The sequence below is a fragment of the Lycium barbarum genome, chromosome 3 (genome assembly GCF_019175385.1).
Source record: "Lycium barbarum isolate Lr01 chromosome 3, ASM1917538v2, whole genome shotgun sequence".
Lineage (NCBI taxonomy): Eukaryota > Viridiplantae > Streptophyta > Magnoliopsida > Solanales > Solanaceae > Lycium > Lycium barbarum.
The window spans coordinates 25,919,577-25,944,075 of NC_083339.1; the positions used below are offsets into that span (position 1 = coordinate 25,919,577).

A 24,499-nucleotide genomic window follows, 5' to 3' on the forward strand; every position below is an offset into this window, starting at 1 on the left:
AGTAAGCTATGTACGATATTCAAGAGAATCAAATATCAACCCAAGAAGTAGTTCCAAATAATAATATTCATATCTCTAGTGTCAAGAAAGCTTCCCAAGCTAATTCGAGTTAGTTAATTTCGCCCAACACATGCGTCATGCCATCACATCAAGAATAATCAAATAACAAGAAGGAATGAAGCCCAAATAAAAAAGGGTCGTCACCCAATAATCAGAGAATCATGAGCCATGTTGAAAGTGGCTTTCCACTCATACTCGAAAATGGACAAAATTCCATCGTCAAGATGAAATGTAAATCCAAAGTCAAGATGGGCAAGATCCGAACAACACCGTGAGGTATGCCATTATAAGTGACAAAGTCACTATCACAAGAAGGACGACAAGAATGCAATAATGCTCAAGCAATCCATATATGTGGGTGAATTGAGTCGTCTTATAAAAATACTTCACATAACATCAATGTGATTTTAACATACTCATAACTCAATTTCAAAATTATACCCTCAATGATAATGTTATCATATTCAAGTGTCTCAAGATATTCTTTCTCAACCAACAAAGCAAGTAAACTATTAAAGTAGCAACAAAATCAATATGACAACAATTTAAAGTAGATACTATTTCACCAAGATTCAAGCTTCTCATAATATCTCAAACAAAAATAAATTGAATGAAAGGTTCATGTTTAGGTGCAAACCTTGGAGCTTTAGTGCTTCTAAAGCTCAAACAAACATCAAGAAGTTATAAATTCCCAAAGCAACGATCAAATAAATATGTCGACTTCCTTAGCCAATTTCCCTTAGCTTGTCCAAGAGTATATATATACCCTTAAATACACAACTAAATATTTATTTAAGTTCAATGATTTCAGCACGTCGAAACTAAGAATGATATCAGTGAAAATCACCTTGAACTATCAAAACAGAAATTCTGGACAATACTACTGTCTTGTATTGTAGCTCAGTTTCAAAAGGGTAAACGACGAAAATAGACTTTGTGATCTTAATGAAAGTTGTAGATATATGTCTTGGGGTTCCATATAAATTTAAATCATCCCAATATCAATTTTGTACAAAAATATATGCTCAAAATACTAACAGTAGTACATGGAAGGTTTGTAAATTAGAAATTTGGGCAGCACCTGCCTTGTACTTCATCACCCCTTTTCGAGTAAATACAAGCAAAACTAGGTTTTGGAGCCTAAACAAAAGTTGTACATTGATGAAATAGAGATCATCTTGGATCACTTAAAATGAAATTTTATACAAGGAAATATGATACAAATACTAACAACTGTCCAGTTCAAAAAATGGGTTTGGTAAACTTACCTTAAAAGTGTGGAGTAGCTTGTGGCTCAACCAAAACAAGTCTTGTTGGTGATTTAGTGGAAGAATTGATGAGAGGAGAGGAGTTTTGGGGTTTTCTTTTTCTCAAGAAATTGAAATAAAAGGAGTAAGAACTTACCACAAGTATGGAGAGACTCCAATGGATGTTTAGAAGGAGGAGTAAGAGAGATATTTTTGGGAGAAAAGGGGTTGCCATACCTTTTCCTTAGGATGGAAGGACTTTTCAACATATAATATCCAATCTTATCTATAAAGTGTAGAGGATAACTATAAGATTTTTAAATAATATACTAACCTCCATACAAGATATTTTGTTTGTCATTCTCATTTTTACCCTTACCAAACTCTCTTTATCTCACTAAGGTTAGAATAATTTTCCACAAGTTATTAAACTAAGAAAATTTCCAAAGTCTAAAGAACCAACACCAAATATACTTATGAATTAAACAAGGGAACGTTAATACTTTAAACAAAACATTTTTTAAATAACATAAGAACACAAATATAAAGAAAAGGGTAAGAATGTTTAACAACATATACTTTACATAATTAGTCAAATAATGTATAAAATGTTTCATAAAAAATTTGGGGTGTTACAAGTGATGTGGGAGCTGGGTTGCAATTGGACAGTGTAGAGGGGGGAGGGGTTAAGAGTTTATGGGTGGGTTGTTTGTTTGGTTATGTCATAGACTAATGGAGATTAGTAGTGAACAAAGTTGGGAACCTAGTATCATTGTGTAAAAAATTGGCTAGATCCCTCTACTAGTGGTGTTATTACTCGGCTTGGATGATTGAATAAAAAAGGATAGTCATGCAAGTGGTTAGAGGTATTTAGATTCGATAATAGAGGTGATTCTTCAAGGACTAGTAACGTTAAGGGTTTGAGTAAGGGATTAGTAAACATGGGTACCTGAAATAATAGAATAGACGATGGTGGATTAACTGAGTTAAATTCGGTATACATTTCGAAAATTGAGTAAGGCAATTCAGCCAAGGACGATTCAGTGGGATACATGAGGATATTAGTGAGACTGTTTGTGTGATATGCTGAATTTAGAGAGTGTTCAAGTTCGAGTTGTAAGCATTAAGGAAGTTCTAATGTGCAGAGTGTGGTACGATCCTATCTCTAGGATTAATTCTGCTAGTTGCAAGATTTATGATTATGTGGTATTCGATGAAGTGGATTCGAGGATTGATTACAGTATCGATGATCGTGAAGTGATTAGAAAATTGGAAATTGACGAGTCGAGAAAAGGTATAGATGATTGTGAATCTATAAGAAAAAGGTTCATCTTGGGGATTTCTTGGGTCATTATGGATTATGGTGTCGTCTTTTTGCACATTCTAGTTGAGATGTGTTTGTTATGCAAGCTTAAGAAGGGAATCTACAGGAATGTACTATGTGATATGACAGAGTTCCATGAGGTTCGTGATCAGCGAGTAGTGAGAAGCATATTTCAGTGAACCGACATGTTGAGATTTATAAGAAATGGCTTGGTGGTACACGATCAGATAAGTTTTGTAACCTTCTACAGTGGATGATTTAGCATGCTTTAAGAGAGAAGATTGTGGAATCCCTGTTGACACCCAATTTTGTCCCGCCTCTCCCCCCGAAATACCTATTTATGCTTCTGGCATCTTGAGAAATTAAAACATGCACTTAAATTTTACTATAATTATTAAGTCTTTTATTAACACCCACGTTTTATTATCCTACTGCAGTTATTATTATCATTATTATTATTGTTATTATTATTATTAATTATTATTATTCTTAAATTATCATTATTACTAATTGTCATTGATTATTATTATTCTTGTTATTTCCATTATTATTATTATTATTATTAATTACTAATCATTATTATCAGCGTTATTTTTGTTATTAGTTATTAATCATCATTATCATCGTTATTCTATTATTGATTATTATCATTGATTTTTTTATCAATAATCGTTATTTATTATCATTATTATTTCTTATTATTATTATTATCATTATTATTTTATTATTATCACTATTATCGTTATTTTTATTAATTTATTATCATGTTGTTATTATCAATAACTGTTATTTATTATTATTATTATTATTATTATTATTATTATTATTTTTTGTTATTAATTATTATCATCTTTATTATTATCATTAATTATTATCATTATCCTGATTGTTATTTTGTTATTAATTATCAGTGTTTGTCATCTACTATTATTATCATATTTATTATTATTATCATCAGCATTATCATTATTGCCATTATCGTTATTGTCATTATTATTAGCAGTAATACTACTGCTATTTATTTGCTGCTATTATTTGGTATTATCGAAATTTGCATTTCCCAGCGTTTTACCGACTTCCGCATACGCATCGCATTTACTTCGCACATTTTTATGATAGCACTTGTTATTAAATATTATTGCACGGTCATTTGCGACATCATATAATTTTTACCCGGGTCTTTTTATAATCACATATTTCCGTATTAGGGAATATTCTGGCGCCCCCAGTACATCGTTAATCAAAATGGGTCTTTTATTCAAATTTAGAAGCCAAACTATTTCTTGCACTCGATCCGTATTTTGACTTACCGGACCCCAAATCAAAGTCCGATTAATTCCTAATATTTTTTCAGACTAGCCCATATCGTTTATCTCAATTTTTATACCAGTCCATGTCTTAATACTAGCCCATTCTTTTAATACCCGGTCTAAATTTTTTTTGACCCAGTCCATAAATGGACCGGGTCCGACCCGCAGCAATACAAAATAAGGGAGGTTTCCCTTCACTTCTTTTTCCGCCGCACGCCCTCCTCTTCTCCACTTCCCCATCGTCTTCTCCACCTCCATCACTGCAGCTCCCCCCACGTTACCACCATGCTTCCGCCATTCTCCGACACCCCCTGTTCCCCCACGTTACCTCCACTTCCCCTCTCTCATCACCACCCCACTCGTCGACTCCGCCATCTCCCCTCTCTCATCGTCACCCGCTTCCCACGTTACCCGCACCCTCCACTACACCTCTGCTCCCCACTCGTCTGACACACTCCACTCGACCTTGTCCCCCACGTGACCTCACCTGCCTCTCTACCTCCGCCTGCTCTGACACCACCACGCCTCGTTCCCCATGCCTCTGTCACCACCCACGCGTCTGACACCCCACTTCCCATCTTCGCTCATGCCACTGCCATCCCACTTCTGTTCCCTCCACTTTCGTTGTCACCCGCTCCTCTCTCTCTTCGTCGAAGAAAACCCTAGCCCCAAATCCTAAAAAATGGGGCTATAAATAATCATTCCGAAAATAAATAAAGGGGTTTTTTTTTTTGGATTTTTGAAAAGGGGATAAAAAGAAAGAGTTCTTCAGTAGCATGAAAATTTCCTTGAAAATCAATCCCTTTAGCAGTCATAATTTTATTTAATATCGGATTAAAAACACTAGATCCAATTGGTGTTCGATTGCTTTGTTTATGGTTGCGAATCCGAGCGTCGCGAACTCAGATTTGGTCGTGTCTCGAGTATAGATTGAGAGCCCGTACCCATTTCGCTGCCTCCGAAAGAGGTAATCTCCTTCTCGTTTCTTTCTTTCCTTCTTTCTCTCTTTACTAACTTTTCGTTGTTTTAATTTATTTGTTTGTCCGTGTCAAATGTTTATGTCTTAATTTAGCCTGAATCTGGTTAAAATGTTTGTTCTCTGCTGGTCAATTAGGTTTTATATAATATGCTTCAGCATGTTGATTTTGGTCAAAGCTTCGATCAATTACTGTTAAATCTAATTTAATCCATCCTTGTTAGATGAAGCTTCAATATGTTAGATTAACTCAGCATGCATGTTTGGTTATGTGTCAATCGAATAGAATGTCATATGCTGTAATGTTTGTTTAGTGGTAGAAACTCATCTTTGTGGAGTGGTTTAGTTCAGTCCGTTCTATCCTGAATATCAATTTAGACTAGTTTGATGCATTTGTTATTGTCAAACAGAGTTCAGTTCAAACTGTTTGAGCCAAGCATTTCCTTGACAAGTGTTATTTTAGTTTGGTCAAGTCCCTCTTGTGAGAGTATGATTGTTGTCAGCATCCGGGTTGAACTATAGACTTGGAATTTATTAATAATGTTATTTGCCTGTAGCCATGTTTAAAATATGGTTTGGAAACCTGTTGGGTACATTGATACAGTCAGTCTCATCATGTTTGAGTTGCCTTGTTGGTTATTTGGCATTTGATCCCTTATTCATGACTAATGCTATGTTCTGTTAGCCTAGAAGCCTGCCTATATGCTAAGGATGTCTAGGTTCATATTATCAGTGATCTCATTGTTTGTTTTAGGTAAAAGGTCACTGTGTGTGTGTGTGTGTCCCCTGCCTCCTCTCTCTCGCATCTCAGCTTGCCTGCTCATGCACACTTGTTTATCTTGTGCGACCCCTCATTTGAAACCACTCTCACTATGCATTTAATCATCTATACTGTAATTTATCAAGCCCCTCTCATGTTTCAGCCTAAATATAAAACTATTTGATGAGCATGACTTCTTGCTGTAGATAAAGTATCTATATAGTTTGACCATTATGTTGGTTATGCCTGCATCCCATGTGTGTTTTTCTTGTTTGAAATCAGCATTGCCTTCTCTTTGAACTGCCACCTTATTTTGAAGGATTTTGTATATCTGGCTTACTTATTGTTGCATTAGGTGTATGACCACATATTGTTGATTCCATGCTAGCTTAAACAATGAACTTGGTATACTACTAGTATGACTGTCAGTTAGCTCAATTCCCTTATTTAAGGTGTAGGATAGTCATAGATTTCTTTTCAATTGAATGTTATTCGTGGGGTATAATTGCATAAGTATCTGTTATTAATGCTGTGGGATGGCTATAAGCCTGGTTTGTTAGGAATCAGCAGCTTAGTGAATCTCAGTTTAATAGGCATTGTTTGGATCAGTGTGCTTTAGTGTCATTTCTCGCTGAAAATGAAGATAATTTGATTAAGCATAACTTGAGGAGTACTACTAGTTCTGTCCAGATCTAGTTTTTCCTGATACATTTAAAATAGTAATATGCATCTATGCATCTCCAACTGTCCACTTAGGAATGTGTTGTTTCTCTTAGATTCTGCGACTGTTCATCAGATCATGCTTAATCCGCAAGTTGTTAAATATGTGTAGATTGGTGTGCTCGTTTTGTTTAAACCACATGACATATCTGATTTTTGAACATGTTAAGTGCAATGAAGTTTACACTACCGGTTTTTGCCTATGTTTGTTTAATGTTGCCTATACTCATGTTTGATGGACAACATCTCCTTGTCAATCCCTACTGTTCTGATTATTTAGCTCTCTTTAGGGATGAATGAGACATCTGCCTCGTCCAAGTGTTAGTATACATCAAATATACATAGTATATACATATAATCTCTGGATTTTGCTTTGGATTTGTACTTTTACTTGTTTCAGCCTTATTGATCGTATACTAATCTTTTCCTCTCGTATCTTTTATGCATGACCGCCTCGCACGAGTCTGAGGGACTCGATTCCATCCGCCTTCGGCGTTGGGCTAAAGGCCCAATACAATTTCTCTCTTGTGTCATCCCACCTGCAGCAAAGTAAACAAAAAAAAACAGATTCTAGGCTTGGCCCAGGCAACACAGCAGCCCACCCGTAGCAAAATTAAAAGAATTCTGGGCCGAGGCCCAGAACAGTGGCAGTAGACAAGCAGCAGCCCAAAATGGGCTAGGCCATTCATCACATCTTCCTACACCCTATTTTATGTTGTTTATATTTAATTTTTATTATGTGATTAACCTTTATTTTGCTTCTTTTAAACCTAGATGAGTCCTAATGAGTTAATATATTAGTTTTGGTAACGGGTAGTTAGTTTAAGGACGATTAACCATCAACTCCATAAATCTTATTATTTTCTTTTTACATCAAAACCATTTATAATGTTTAATATTTATGTTTCATTCGAAATGATTGATTCGCAAAAAAAAATGGCACGACTATATATATTTTTATCATATAAAGACGTCATTAATATGTCACTACAAAATCAAATATATTTTATAGGAAACTCATTCAATTTGGAACGTTCATGCATATTTTTAAGCATAATTAAGATGATATACTTTGAATTATACTTATAAGTTTAGATTTTCTATATTGTTACATTCCTATAATATAATTTATTCAAAGTTTAAAATTGCTAAATCCTTTTTCTCAAAAGCAACTATATATAGGCAAAATATCCTAATTTTATACAAGTCTTATCTTGAATGGCATTTATTATATTTTCACATAAAGTCTTTGTAACATTTTAAGCTTTCTTTAAATAGCATTTAAATTCTCTTTCATGCAAATTACCCTTTATAGGCTTTATTTCTAAACGGTATTTTCGGCTAAAGCCTTAGTAATATTTACAAGGTTTATTTAAAATAGCATTCAAAGTCCTCTTTTATACAAATTCTCATCTTAATTAATCAACCTAAGTTTGGCCGGATAACCGTAGTTAACGGATTCTAAAGGATGCCTAACCCCTTCCCTTTAGGATAATATAGAACCCTTACCTGGAATCACATTGGTTAAGCGGACTATTAACAGAGGTTTAGTTTTAACTTTACCTTAGTTAACCTTTAGGTGTCCTAATTCACCGTTAAATTAATTAGGTGGCGACTCCTTAAACAAAACAAAGAGGAATCACCAATATGTTGTACTCTACTTTAACCCGGTTAAAATGGGGTATAACAATCCCTATCATGAGAGGCTACAGGTTTTGGATCGAAAAGATTGGGGTTGTATCAGATTTGCGTATTGGGTAAAGGTTGAGAAACATGAAGATTGAAATCGTAAGGTATAGCTCTTCAGTACTAAGTTGATAACTTGGATAGGACTCAACTTGTGGAGTCCAAAGTGATAGACATGATTTGTTACGGGTGAGGAAAGGATTAGAATTGGCCGGCACAGATGTGCGACAGGACTGTGATTGGTTTCGAAAATTCAGAATCAGCTCAAAAGAGTATTGGATGTATTCGAGAGTTGTGCATTCATTTAGGGTCAGCATTGTTCGAGTTAAGCTTAACGGTTTATATTTATATTCAAGTGAGATATTTAAGGATTCGATGTGTTTCGGCTCAGATTTGAGGTATGACAGATTTACCGAGCTTTGTCAGGGTTTTCTAGTGGATTTGATGATATTTTTTTAGAATAGTTACTTGAATAGAATAATGGTATACAATGAGCATTGTACAGATTTGAGGAGGAACTGTTGTGTGAGTGGTCTTTATAGCGACCAGTTGTTTGCTCGACGAGTTATTCAGTGGTATGATTCCTATATTTTGATTTGAAGGTTTAAGAAGTCTTGGAACTAGCCATGTTGGCTGACAGTAAGATCGGTTTTGATGGAATTGCGTAAGGATCTTAGATGAATCAAGGATTCTTTCTGGCGGGAGTAAGCTATGGGTTCAGAATGGGATACGGTCTGTGATCATGTTTCAGAGGATTGCGTTGGTTTGGGAAAGTGTTTATGGGGCCTATTGATCGCGTTCAGAGTTGCAGTTTTAAATCAGAGATTTTGAGTAAAGGAATTAAATAAGGATCAGTTGCAAAGGAAATTTGAATATGAAGATATAAGAATTAGAGCTTGAGCTAAGTTCAGAGAGTTGTGACTGGTAAGTGAGCTCGAGGTGCATTGGCCTGTTTGAGATTATCTGTTGTATTGATCTTGTGTTTGAGACCTGTTGTTCACCAGGTTTGTCAGGTGTTCGTCCAATCATTCATGTCTCTACGACGAAGAAATACCATTCTGATAGTTCATGTATAATTGATTGGGATTCAGTTCTGAGCGATGACAATCCTTCCTAGTAGGAGGAGCTCGATATGTGTTCGAGATATCCTAAGTTTTTGCGGGCTCGGGTATCTTTCCCCATTCTCTTCTTTGTCGCTCGAGGACGAGCGTTTGTTTAATTGGTATATGATGTTACGACCCATATGGTCGTTATTTCTTTTTCGATGCTTTTGACCCTTCCCCTAGCTTGTTTAGCTCATATTTGACCCGAGAGGACCGTTGACACACTTTCCAAGGTGGCTGGACATGATTTGGTGACTTTTTGGGAAAATTTAGGCTTCAACAAAAAAGGATTGATATAAAGTTGACTTTTGGGTAAACAGATCTTTGTCGGAAATCCGTCAATTTCGAGAGGTCCGGATGGCCATTTAGAGCTTGTGTGTATATTCGGTTAAGTTCCCAATGTACTCGGGTGCATTTTGGGACTTGGGTTGGAAAGTTAGTTTTGAGGTATCGGGGGTTGACTCGGTCAACAAGACCACCGATGGAAATTTTGAGGCCACGAGTGCTTTCGTAATGTATTTTTACGTATATCTGCATATTTGGTTTATGTTCGAGAGGTTCCGGGATGGTTCCGAGGGTCGATTTCAAGTTTGGAAAGACACCAGAAAATTCTGGTGTCTAGTTACCGCTTTGGCGCTGAAGTGGTAGCGCAGAAGTGCGTGGGAAAGCATGAACCTGTTGAAGCGGTAGCGCGAAAGCGGTGGCCGAGCCACTAAAGCGGCCAACGGGCCAAATGTTTTTATTTAAATGCCTTATGAAAACCCTTCTTCCTCCCATTCCAAAAATTACATTTCCTTAGCATCTTGGAGACGATTTTAGGAGGGTTTGGTCAGATTTCTCATGAAGGTAAGTTCCCTAATCTTAATCTCTTTCATTTACCCTCCCTAAGTAAGAATTCATGGTAGAAAATCCATAGAACTTGGAAGAATAAGAGAGGTTTTTTTTTCGGTTTATTTCTTGAATAAGTTGTTAATTATAAAACCTTGATTTGTTGGTGGATTAGGCTTGATTAAGCATGGAATTGATGATTAGAATCTATTATTGCATGATTCCTTCCTAATTAGTTGTTAATTTGTGAGAATTAAAGTTAGGGTTTATGCCCAAATTTGGAGGTTTTCCCTAGAATCCGAATTTAAGTAAATTGTTGGTTCTTCTAACTTGTAATTGATGGGAATTAATCACTTAGAGCTTAATTTCATGTTGAGGCCTATAGATTCCTAATTTCACCTTTCTAGTTCATAAACCCCATTTCATAGGTTGAGAATTTGGGTCTTGAATAGAAATAGGGTTTGATTGATGTTCTTCTTGATTCTAATTTCTTGATTCGAATATGCATATACTTTCTTTATCTCGAGTCTCAAAGGAAAGGGAAGTCTAAGGAGTGATTGTTGGTAAGATTGCTGCTCGGCCTTCCAGGTAGGTTATGGTTTACCCCTGTGGTGAGACTTCGACTAGTGAAGCGTATATTTAGATAATATTATCGGAGATTTTATCTAAACCTTCGGGTATGATGTTAGGTCAGATGTTGCCTTAGGGTTTGGCATTGCTTGTGACTTGTTTGATCAGGCTAGTGGCCTATAGACTCCATAGGACCCTGTTTGATACGTTGTGTATAAATTGGTGGATTGTTTGTGAATTGAGAGTAAATCGGAAGGATGAAATTACTTGATATTGATATTGGTACTTATTGCACGCCTCGTTATTGGTATAGCCATTTTGGGATAGTTGGCTCTTATTGTTATGAAAATTGGATATTCATTATGATTAATATGAGGATCACTTGTTGACGATATGGGTGCGCTGTGTGTGGCACAACTTGAACTTGATATTATGCATTGTTGTACTTGCATCGTTCCATATTCATTTCATATTTGATGCGTTGTGTGTGGCACAACTTGAACTTGTTATTATGCATTGTTTGTACCTGCATCGTTCCATATTCATTTCATATCATTTTATTATGTTGTGTGACTGGCACTATTGATGGAAACGAGAAGGAACACTGATGATTATGGAACATGGTAAGTCACCTCTAGGCTGTGTACCGATGGGCTCATTATGGAACATGGTAAGTCACCTCTGAGCTGTGTACGGAGAGGCTAATTATGGAACATGGTAAGTTACCTCTGAGCTGTGTGCGGAGGGGTTGATATAGAACACCGATATTGCGATACTGGTTGATAATTGAGTCTTCGGAGCTGTGTACGGAGTGGTGGTGCTTGGACTTCGTGGGTCCCCCATGGGTTGTGCTGCCGAGGCGTGGAGGTATTCCGATGTCGGAGTATAAGAGTATAGGCATTGTATTGCATTGCATTCATATCTCATATTGCATTACTTGATTATGCTTCATGGTTACTTATGATTTGGATACTATGTTGGTCATATTCTTGGACTGTATTTGATATGGACTACATGTTGATTTGTCTTGATGGGACTTGGTTTTCAGAATACTTGGATTTTTATTTCACTTGGGGCTAGTTGTTTTATCAAGGCTTGATTATGTGAGTCGATTCCTTGGGAGCATGACTTATACTCCATGGTTTGCTTGTTTTCTCTTACCTTATTATCTTTATATATGTCAACTAGTCTTAGTCGGCCTATGATACCTACTAGTACTATTGTTTGTACTGACCTGCACTTGCTGAATTCTTTTATGAATGCAGAATTCCAAGTGGGATTGACCTCTGTTTCCCGTGGCTGATAGTCATTCCGAGAGTTGCTGTTTAGAGTCTACAGGTTGAGCACGAGGACGTCCACCGCCTTGGAGATTCTTCCTTTTTCTATGTCTTATTTCATATCTCGAGACATATTCAGACTTTTGATATATTTTGTTAACTTTCAGACTTGTAGTAGCTAGTTAGTTGCTCTTGTATGGTTAGACCAGACTCTGGGTGGATTAGATGTAATTCCTTACTTCCGCATATTTCTTTATGATTCTCGTCAGACTTTCGTGATTTTTATCTCTTCCGCTTGTTTATTGTTTATTTATGACTTTTAAATTGTTAGGATAAGGATTCGCCTACCGAGGTGAAAAAAGTAGGTGCCCGTGCGACTTAGCTAAATTGGATCATGACAGATGTACGCAGACCATACATCTACCTTTATGGGTAGAGAAGTTGTTTCCACTAGACCCTCAGCTCAAAAGAAATGTGATCGATGCAAAAACATAGGAAAGAAAAAAAAAGGGACAAAAAAGTAGCAAAAATGAACAAAATAAATGCAGTAACACATATCAATACACAAACTACGCGCAATGAGAATTAATATCATTTCGCTTAGACGGGAATACAGTACTAATTAAGTTTCCTCATAAAGGGAAATCATCTTTATGTAAGAGTCATATTTCATCCTTTCTCTAGAAATTTAGGAATTATACACTATTAGAAGTTAGAAATTCCATCTACTACTACACAATTAAACTAAAGAAAGACTGGTGAGAAATGCTCGAGACAAATTTTAGTTTAAACTCTATTACTCCCACAATCCCAATTTAAGTATCTTAATTTGACTGAGCACAAAGTTTAAGGAATAAAAAGAGACTTTTAAATCTTATGATCCTACATTATAGATTTGTGTCAAATGTACTAAAATGTCCTTGAATCTTATGGTTCTAAACTTGTCATGTAGGATGTTTGAACTCTCAACTTACTAATATAGAAAGAAGACACTCTTTTTGGGGTAAACCAAAAAAAGAAAGTAAGATACTTAAACTGAGACGGCTGGAGTATTTTTTTTCTGTTTTAAAAAGTTTCCCTCTTCACACACTTCATTCTGTTTGCAATTTATAAGTGCATGCCATGTGATAAAATTTTGAGGTATTAGCTACTGAAAAAAGATGCTTAAGATGCATAATATTAGGTGTTGAGAATATTATTAAAAAAATAAAGTGTGTTACGACCGAATCTCACCACCACACATTATCGAAAAAGAATTTCCGCATGCAAGACCCATGAAAAATTGATGTTTCATAATATTTATCATCATCATAAATAAAGGATAAAATCTACTAGTACTTACTATTTACATAAAATTAATATCTAAATTTTTTGTAGCATTAATCAGCACGCTTTACCATTACCCTTTAAAAAAAAATTCTCTGATGTGGCAACTTTCTAGTCACGCGATGTTTTGAACTTGTACTAGTCAATAGTTCCTAGGTAAATAAGCAACAAAAAAGAATCAGCAAATGAGGAAAAAAACGTGTGCTTCCAAGTAACCTTTAGAATGAGGAAAAAATGTGTGTTTCTGAGTAACCTTTTGGAAGCTTTTGCATCCCTGAAACCAGCTAATATTGTCTTTTTCAGTAACAATCACTTAATGCTACGTACGTGTGACCAATTGCACAAATCATGTTTACTGTAAAACGTTATTTACGTTTCCCCAATTTTAACATAAGTGCAATTTGTGAATAGCTAATTATTAACCCAGTATGTTGTGTGTGTTGTAATATCATCAAACAAATTAATTAAGAGTTCATTTGGTTTGATTAATTAAAAGTAATTTATAAGTATTTAAGTATTAGAAACTGATTTTTTTGAAGGGGAAACAAAAGAACGCGCCAACAGAAAAAAAGACAGGAAAATAACCATTTATTCTAATTATACTCAAGAATGTGGCTTAGCGATTAATGATGTTTCCCGCTACCTGTGTTATATAAGGTTATATAGGAGAATTCGCAGAAAAGAGTGAGTTTTTCTATTAGTAGAATTTTTATAGCACTCTGTAACAAACCCAAAGGACACGTTAGAGGATCCTAGAAGTAGTATCAGAAATAAGAAATGGCCCAAGCACCTAGAACAATACGTGGTTAGACAAAAGGATAAAAAACAACCTTGTACCCGAAAGGATAAATAGACCATGAATCAGCTATATTAGGCTATGGAAGAACTTGCTTTTTATTTTTCTTAGTAGATTTATAGATCTGGAGCCTCCCTTTTCTATCTTTCCCTTTCTTTTCCTTGAGAGATATTCCATTGTAATTTCTCAATTTGGTTTAATATATCCGTACACACTTTTGTTCTTTTGCTACGTGTCTTTCCTCTCATGAACATCACCTCTAATAAATACTACATACTCACCTTCACCAGAAGTGCTACTGATATAAGAACTCACTCTTGTTCTTTTCCATATATGATGAATGATCAAAGACATTTTTCAGTAAGTATTTCCATTCAGTTCTAGCAATTCAAGTTCTAATTTTATACAAACTTGCAAGCTGTATTTCTTTATTTTCTTCTGACTTCAAGAATGTTGCTAATAAATAGTCTTGTAGGGGTCGTATATGCTCTCACGGTTCTATTTTTTGTGACGTCCAGATCATTTTCAAGTTTACTCGGTAATTTTCAGGCCCTCCTGCAGCTGTAACCGGTTTATAGAAAGAAAGAAAATTAATTTGAGCTGCATTCCATGGAAGCAAATTGTACTGGGTATCTGACCTAGATTTTCTTATTAGGGCCAGATTGATTTTCTTGACTCACACACACACACACATGAAAATTTAATTATCACTTAAAAGAAAAAAAAGAATAAGCAATGGATAACTTGTTAACGTCTGCAACTAAATATTAAAAATCTATGTGGTAGCTAGCAAAGCGTTATAAATCATGTTAGCTACAGGCTATTTAACGACAATTTTTTTTTTAGCTAAATCATGTTTTTTCAGTATTTTTTTTATATGTTTTCAAGATTCAACCCTAATGCATGTCAATTTATCATTTTTACTTCATCTGTAGCTTCATCAATTAAATTTGTGTCTCTTTATATATTTCTAGTTGCTAAGCAAATCTTTCCGTGCTTGATATACACAACTTCTCGAGCTTTGACTTATATCCACTTTAATTTCTCATTTAAACTTTTTTCAATCTTGTACACTAAACAAACTCATTACAAACCTCGTGAATCTTTTACTTTTATATATAGAACTTCAGGGTGTGTTGTATAAAGGGAACAATTTACCAATTTTACATGTATGGTTATTAAAACAAATTGAAATATATATATATATATATATATATATATATATATATATATATATATATATATATATATATATATATATATATATATATTTGATAAACAAGTGCCTTAAAAAAAGGAAATGAAAATGACTTTCCTAGTGGAAAAAAAATATGTTCATTTGCATTCTTTTTCCTTAAATCCTTCAGGTTCCAAAAAGAGGTACTGAATTTTCCTCTTGCAGGAATTGAAGTTGTTCTGTCCAGTGATGATCTTCAGATTGCTTCAGAGGATGCGTTGAAATGGTCCCATACACATTACCCAAAAATTGAGGAACGCGGGGAAATATGGTACCCATATCTTTGTCACCTCATTCGATTTCCATGTGGGAAGATGAAGAAAGTCCTCCTAATAACGTGCAATGAATTTGATCCCGAGCTTGCTTCAAAGATTGAGTTCAAGGCTCTTTCTTATAAGGCCGAAGCACCGGATCGTCAGCACTCAATTATTGCAGAGGCAAGGAAAGAATTGGAACATCATTAGGTGGAGAAGGCATACAAACATAGATCTGTCAAAGCTTTAATGCCTTGTCAGCAGTGTGTTATTTACCTAGTTTTGAAAAGAGATGTTTGTGCTAGTCTCTTTCCTTCTGGTAGAGTTTATTCACATGCTTTCCATTTGAGTTTTTCCTGTCAGCTCATTGCAACATGGATCAACAAAGTGCATTCCATTACTTCGGGTTGTTTCTTGGCATGCAAGAGAACAGGTCAGCATCACTTGCAGTTGATTACGAGTTTGCAGCTCGTATCAATCCAGGCGACAGATACGTTAGCAAATACAAGGGAATTACACTTTCACAGGTGGCAAGACTGTTGGCTGCAGAAACCTATTTCACAGTCCAACCAAACAGGTTTCTGCAGCCAACAGTCTTGCCACCTGTGGAAGTGTAATTCCCTTGTATTTGCTAAAGTATCTGTCGCCTGGATTGATACGAGCTGCAAACTCGTAATCAACTGCAAGTGATGCTGACCTGTTCTCTTGCATGCCAAGAAACAACCCGAAGTAATGGAATGCACTTAGTTGATCCATGATGCAATGAGTTGACAGGTAAAACCCAAATGGAAAACTTGTGAATAAACTCTACTAGAAGGATAGAGGGTAGCACACACATCTCTTTTCAAAACTAGGTAAATAACACACTGCTGACAAGGTATTAAAGCTTTAACAGGTCTATGTTTGTATGCCTTCTCCACCTAACGATGTTCCAATTCTTTCCCCGCCTCTGCAACAATTGAGCGCTGACGATCCGGTGCTTCGGCCTTATAAGAAAGAGCCTCGAACACGAGCTTTGCAGCAAGCTCAGGATCAAATTCATTGCATGTTATTAGGAGGACTTTCTTCATCTTCCCGTATGAAAATCGAATGAAGTGACGAAGATGTGAGTTCTATATTTCCCGACATTCCTCAAGCTTTGGGTAATGTATACCGGACCCACTTCAATGCGTCATCTGAAGCAATCTGAAGATCATCACCGGACAGAACAACCTCAATTCCCGCAAGAGGAAAATTTAATACCTCTTTTTGGAATCTAAAGGATTTAAGGAAAAATAATGCAAATGAAGATCATTTTTTTCCCTAATGAAGTCACTTTTATTTCCTCATTTTTAAGACACTTCTTTATAAAAAAAAAATCAAAATTTTTTAATAACCATACATGTAAAAATTGGTAAATGGTTTTCTTTATACCAAACACACCCTAAAGATCTATATATAAAAAAACAAAAGATTCACGAGGTTCGTAACGAGTTTGTTTAGTGTACAAGATTGAAAAAAGTTTAAATGAGAAATAACACTAAATTAAAGTGGCTATAACTTAAAGCTCGAGAATTTGTGTATATCATGCATGGAAAGATTTGCTTAGCAACTAGAAATATATAAAGAGACACAAATTTAATTGATGTAGCTGCAGATGAAGTAAAAATGATAAATTGACATGCGTTAGGGCTGAATCTTGAAAACATATAAAAAAAACGCTAAAAAAAACTTGATTTAGCTAAACTTGTAGCTAACGTGATTTTTTTTTTTATAACTCTTCACAAGGTACCACTTATAGGTTTTTAATATTTAGTGTTAGACGTTAACAAGTTATCCATTGCTTATTCTTTTTTTTCTTTCTTTTAAGTGATAATTAAGTTTTTGTGTGTGTGTGTGCGTGTTTGTGTCGATCTATATGTGAATGTGTGTTTCGCGCGCGTGTGTGTTTGAATCAAGCAAATCAACCTAGTCCTAATAATAAAATCTAGGTCAGCTACTAGTACAATTTTCTTCCATTAAATGTAGCTTAAATTAATTTTCTTTCTTTCTATAAAACGGTTAAAACTGTAGAAGGGTCTAAAAATTATCATGTAAACCTGAAAAAGATTTGGACATCATGAAAATGCAACCATGTGAGCATATACGATCCTTGCAAGAATATCTATTAGCAACATTCTTGAAGTCAGAAAAATATAAAGAAATGCAGCTTGCAAGTTTGTATACAATTAAAACTTGAATTAATGAATTGCTAGAACTGAACGGAAAGACTTACTATAAATGTCTTTGATCATTCACCATATGAAGAAAAGAATAAGAGTGGGTTCTTATATCAGTAGCACTTCTGGTGTAGGTGAGTATTTAGTATTTATTAGAGGTGATATTCATGAGAGGAAAGACACGTAGCAATAGAACAAAAGTGCGTACAGATATATTAAACCAAATTGAGAAATTACAATGGAATATCTCTCAAAGGAAAACAAAGGAAAAGATAGAAAAGGGAGGCTCCAGATCTAAAAATCTACTAAGAAAAATAAAGAGCAAGTTCTTCCATAGCCTAATATAGCTTATTCATGGGCTATTTATCCTTTCAGCTTCAAGGGTGTTTTTTTTCCTTTTGTCTAACCACACATTGGTCCAGGTGCTTGGGCCATTTCTTATCTCTGGTACTACGCCTAGGATCCTCTAACGTGTCCTTTGGGTTTGTTACAGAGTGCTATAAAAATGCTACTAACATAAAAACTCACTCTTTTTTGCGAATTCTCCTATATAACCTTCCTTATATAACACGAGTAGCTAGCAACATAATTAATCTCTAAGCCACCTTCTTGAGTATAATTAGAATAAATGGTTATTTTCCTGTCTTTTTTTCTATTGGCGCATTCTTTTGTTTCCCCTACAAAAAAAATCAGTTTCTAATACTTAAATACTTATAAACTACTTTTAAGTAATCAAAGCAAATGAAATTTTAATTAATTTTTTTTTGAGGATATTGGAGCACACACAGCATACTGGATTAATAATTAGCTATTCATAAATTGCACTTATGTTAAAATTGGGGAAACGTAAATAAAGTTTTAAAGTAAGCATGATTTGTGCAATTAGTCACACATACATGGCATTAAGTGATTGTTACTGAAAATGACAATATTAGCTGGTTTCAGGGATGCGAAAGCTTCCGAAAGATTACTCAGAAACACACATTTTTCCTTATTCTAAAGGTTACTCGGAAACACACGTATTTTTTCCTCATTTGCTGATATTTTTTTGTTACTTCTTTACCTAGGAACTATCGACTAGTACAAGTTCAAAACATCGCCTGACTAGAAAATTGCCAAATCAGAGCAATTGTTTTATAGGATAATCACAAAGCGTGCTAATTAATGCTACAAAAAATTTTACATATTAATTTTACGTAAATATCAGGTACCAATAGATTTTTTCCTTTATTTTATGATGATCAATATTACCAAACACTCATTTTTTCATGGGTCTTGCACGTGGAAATTCTTTTTCGATAATGTGTGGTGTTGAGATTCGATCGTAACACACTTTATTTTTTTAATAATATTCTCAGCACCTATTATTATGCATCTGAAGCATCTTTTTCGATTGCTAATACCTCAAAATTTTATCACATGGCATGCACTTATAAATTGCAAACAAAATGAAGCGTATGAAGAGGGAAACTTTTTCAAACTGAAAAAAAAAATACTCCTGCCGTCTCAATTTAAGGTCCTCGCGTTTGCGTTGAGGAAGTGAGGTCTGAACCGGGTTAATTGACCATCGCGTCGTGTTTGCGTAGGCCTGGGTCGGGTCAGGATCCACGTTCTTCAGCGTGTCTCGCATTCGCAAAGAAGGTTTTATGCCTGAACAGATTTTAAAACCCCAAATCGTGATTTGACTTCTCATTCACTAAAATATCTTTTGGGAGCTCGGTTTTAGAGGATTTTTGGAGATTTTGCAAGATACATCCTTGGGGTAAGAATCCAACCCTTCTTTTATGTTTATTCCATGGATTAGTATAGGTTATCATTCTAGGAATCATATTTTAGATTGGGGAAAAAGGGGATTCATGAACCCTAGGCTTGAACTTAGACTTTCTTCCATTAAGCATGAATTTAAGGATAGATATTATTCATTTTTTGTATATAGACTCTATGAGTCTTGGGTAAACTAATTTTGGACTGAATTTTCTATTTTGCCCTTTGTGGCTCGGAATCCCATTTTGGGTGACTTTTTGGGTTCGGAATTGAAGCATGCTTATATGGGTATCATTAGACTCGTATGACTTCCTAGTTTAATAATTATGCCATCTCAAACCCGTTCTTCCAACGAAATTACTGATTTGACCTTTTGTGTTTAGAATGGGGTTTTGGGTTGACTTTCTAGACCCGAATTTCTTATAAGGCATTATGAGTGTTAATTGACTCGTATTCTTATGCTTGATCCGTGTTTAAACAGATTGGTATCATTCGGAGGCTTTAAGAAAGGGGAAGGCTCTATTGTGATTTCAGACTTCTTATCAGGCATGTTGAGACTGTATACCTTAGCTTAAGCGTTATGGTTGATTAAAATTTATTTAATAACAGGGGACAATGGGGTAATGTAAGGGGGTTCTGATACTTGTGAGGTGACGAGCACTGGTATCGGATATGGATAATTGTTAAGGGTATTTGTGCACTTTCAATTGTATAGTCTGGTATGAATGCCATGCTTTGGGCATTAGCTGAGAGCGTAGATTGATAATGGATGTGATTGGGATATGAGGTCCCTTATATACTTGCTTTTGTGTTTATTAACTGTCTTTTTTGTGATCATGTGTTCCTCATCACTCCTAATACTTGTTTAAAATTAAAAAGAGCTAAAGATTGATTCTTTATTGCCTATCTTGTTGCATGCTCTATTCATGCTTATTATGGAATCTCATATGCATTGATGGCACTAGTGAAAGGTCCGATGGGAAATGGTTCCGGATGGAGTGATGATGATATTTTGAGACGGATAGACTATATGACAATTAATGTGGGCCCAAAAAGGGCGAATGTTGTGATTTGGAAGCCTAAAATGGCTAAGACCCAATGTGATCTGGGAGATATAACAATGCTAGGTTGGTACATGGACCTCGTGAGTCCTACATGGGTCACAATTTATTAATGTACCAACGTGTGTGTGCAGAGAGATGATTACAAGCCTTGCATTGCATCTTCATTCCATACCATATTATTTATTCTATCTTGTTGGTTGTTATTGTGGTTTGTTTGAGTTGAATTGTCTGATTTGCTCGGTTGTTGTTTGGAAACCTGTTGGACTGGTGGTTTAGAAGCTTCACATAGGTTATGAATTGAGATTAAGTGATTATTGTGAATAATGTCATTATTGTGAGCTAATAGCAGTTAAGTGTAGAACTAGTAATCGTAGGCCAACCCTCGTCTCCGTTTTCGTTGGGGTCGGCTGACGATGCTGCTGAGTACCTGTTGTTCTTTGTACTCAGGCTACACTTGTTGCACTATTTTCGTGTGCAAATTCGGTGCCTGGTACCAGTGGTCCGCGAGACTATTCAGCTGCTCGTTGAGGAGGCTGTTCCGGAGGGTTCAAGGTGAGCTACATATGGATCCGTAGCACCGAATCCTCTCTGTCTATATTTACTTTCTGTCCTTATATTTCAGACAGTTGTTTTGTACTCTTTCAGACTTGTACTCTTATATTAGAGTTTCTTGTAGTCGTGACACCAGATTTTGGGAGTTGTACTTCTTATTTCGCGTTATGACTATAAAAGGGTTTTAAAGTCTTAAATTTGACTTGTATGATATTTTCACTTGTTTAATCTATCTTTTGTTAGTTTTGGGTAGTGGATGGCTTACTAAGTTGGTGGGGTTTAGTGCCTTCACGGCTTATTAAATTGGGTCGTGACATTTTTCTTTTGCTTTTGGTCTTTTCTTATTCTTTTTTCCTTTGTTTTCTTCCATCTCACCTCTAGCGAAGATGAGTTTGGTGACTGAATTTTTGTCAGCAATCCCCACCCCTTCAACGAGTCATTCTCATTCACAAGATCCAATAAAAACATCGGAAAAAATAATTCAAAATCAACTCAAATGCCATAAATCACACTGATGTTAGGCGATATTGAAAGAATATCCAAACGGGTACTGTAGCTCCGCGGGTCTCAAGGCACAGGAGCAAGGAGCAAGCTCAGGCTTCGTACCCTTGATCCCAAATTCAACACCAATCGAGATAAGTTAGCATCCATCCACTGGAAGCCCTTCATCGTGACAGAACAAGAAAAAGGGAAGCCAAAAAGCTCAAAACTCCGGCCATGAAAAATTTCAGATTGAAAAAAGATTTCACGGCTTGAAAAGAAAAAAACAAAGGAGGAGAATGAACAACAACTAGCCATCACCATTTTTGTTGATAAAGATGAAAAAATAAAAAGGGAAAGAATAAAAAAGAAAAAGAAAACAAGGGCATTATAAAAATAGAATAATAACCCAAAAAAGGGAAAGAATAAGAAATAATGAAGAAAAAAAAGTTTTAATTGAAAGTCACATGTGTCACGAGCGTGCACTCAACCAACACATATGTGGGTGTGGCTTTTTAAGGGTGAGTATATTTCACTTGCAAAATGCCCTGAGGGGGGGGGGGGGTGGGGTAATAGGACCCCCATAAAAATAAGGTGTGTTGTTGAGATTCCGATCAAACGTTGGGGGCTCATTTGACCATTTTCTCTTGTTTAAAACTAGTCTAACTAAGAAAGACTAACACATTAATGACTAAACAACTAACATAATTCAATCTACTACTAACAGCCTAACTAATTAAAAAAAAAACACACAAAAGTGCTAATCACATAATTAAACATACAACAACAAACAAACAAATAACCAAATTAGGCTAAACTAAACAAAAGAAAGGATAAAGAATTACCTTTTGTAGTGGCAGCCTTCGTCGAGAATGGAGTTTGAACATCCTTCTTGCTTTCTCCACATCACAAAACCACTCAAACCACAAAGAAAAGTAGTTTTTAGCAAACTAAAAATAAATTTTAGAATAATCAAGAGTTTCGGGCAAACCAAAACCCTAAGTGTCTCACAAATCAGTTCAAACACCTAAGAATGGGTTTTTAACAAATAGCAAGTATATTCATGTGTGCGTGTGTGTAATGAGGAAATGAAGTTCTTTATATAGACCTCCAAAAACTCAATAGCTAGGATTTGCACCGATCTAGGACTAGTGCAATAGGGGGGGAGGGGGGGGGGAGAATTCTTCTTGTATTCCCTCCAATTGAGTGACTAACCAATCAAAACCCAACATTTGAAATCACAAACAACACAAAAATCATTAAGGGAAAGTGCGGAAAAGGCAAAAAGAAGGGCAACCTTACCTCTTCAACGGCTGAAGTGTGTGGCGCGAATGAGAGAGGGCAAGAGCATTAATGGCACTTGCCCAAAATGGCTTAACAGAATTGAAGAAAGCACATACGTCTAAACCTTTGCCAATTCCGGCAAAATCGTGACGTGGAGGTGGAGAGTACATAGGCAGCTAGGGTTTTCAACAAAATCTTTGTTGAAATGAAAAATAGAAAGGTGTCGTTTGGTATATGCATGTAGAAATAGGGAGTGGGCTAGGTCGACGCATTGTGTAATGGGCTGTTAGCCCATTTTGTGTAATCCCACGAGAATTAAAAGGGAAAAGAGACATTTTTGCAAAAGACGATATAATTAAAACTTCAACTAATGAAATCAACATTTCAATTGTAGCCATTTTTCAAGTGTAGTAATTAAATACTCATTTCAGAAGTGAACATAATTAACACATAAATAAATTGACAATTTCAATTTAATCAACTTCAGAAGTACTTGCAATTAAAGCTAAATGAATTGTGAAATTGAAATGTAATTGATTTCCTTATTTGATTAAACAAATTTCCTAATTTAATGGTGTAAAATATTCATCAATTAATCATTAATAGCTTAAAAAATTAGTTAAATAATTATTTTCACATTTGTTTTTGAATTAAAACCTTGATAAATAGTTTGAAATTCTTTAAACTATACAAAATAGGCCAGATTATATATAATAATATACTTGATGATATTTTTCCAAATGAAATGACAAATGTCACCGAAATAATTTTGTAAAATCATTTTCAACTTGCAAAATGTATATTTCATTCTGTTTGTTACTCAGGAACTTTGAATAATTAAATAAAATTATAGGAGGGTAAATAAATAGCTGTCAACACCCATTTGAGTGAACTGTTATTAATTCTCATTATGAAACTTATCCTTGTTGATTGCCTAGTGTATTGTCCAAAACATTTATGTGCAACCAACTTTCTTACAGTTTTTGTGTAATGTATTATCTTTGCATTTCATATAGTTGTTGAGTGTTACTTATCATGCAAGGTCAAACAAGAAGATAAACCATAATTCACAATGAATAAAAACAATTATACAAGAAGCTACATTACTGAATTTATGTTTCTCTTTTCAAAGAATGAAGGGATAAGGCACTAGCACCCTCCTGAACTTTAGTCAAAGTTTCAGCGACACACTTTACCTTTACGAGGGTTTTATTACCCCCTAAACTTTTTTTTCCTGTATTTCTTTACACCTTATATGCTGACGTGGACCAAAACCCCAATTACAATAGATACGGTGTATACACGCACCTGACATATCATTTAATCATTTTGATTTATTTTTCTCATTTCTTCTTCATTCATTTTCGTCTCCTTTGATTAGTAGCAAAAATAGAGGTGATTTTGTGAAATGAGTTGTAGTTATGGAGCGAATATTGAGACGTTCAAGGCATGTTGGAACAGAGGTGGCGTCACTAGTGGTTCAACCACGATACAAGTTGTGGAATTGATCGAAACAGAGGTGGCAGACATGCCCAGTTTTCTGCAATTCCCAGAAAAATAATACCGTCGGGATTATCCAAATGATTATTGTATGAATTACCCCGGAACTGTAACACCTTGTAAAATCCGTACTAAACCATATCCACGGCTCAGGAGGTTAGAAAACCAAGAAGGAGAGTTTTG

At 35.4% G+C, this 24,499-nt stretch overlaps 2 pseudogenes; one reads left to right on the forward strand and one right to left on the reverse strand.

The window, feature by feature from the left end:
* The first annotated feature begins 11,169 nt into the window (after positions 1-11,169).
* On the forward strand, positions 11,170-16,027 carry LOC132630563 (BTB/POZ domain-containing protein POB1-like; annotated as a pseudogene).
* LOC132630564 (BTB/POZ domain-containing protein POB1-like) lies at positions 16,028-22,986 on the reverse strand (annotated as a pseudogene).
* Between the last annotated feature and the right edge of the window lie 1,513 nt (positions 22,987-24,499).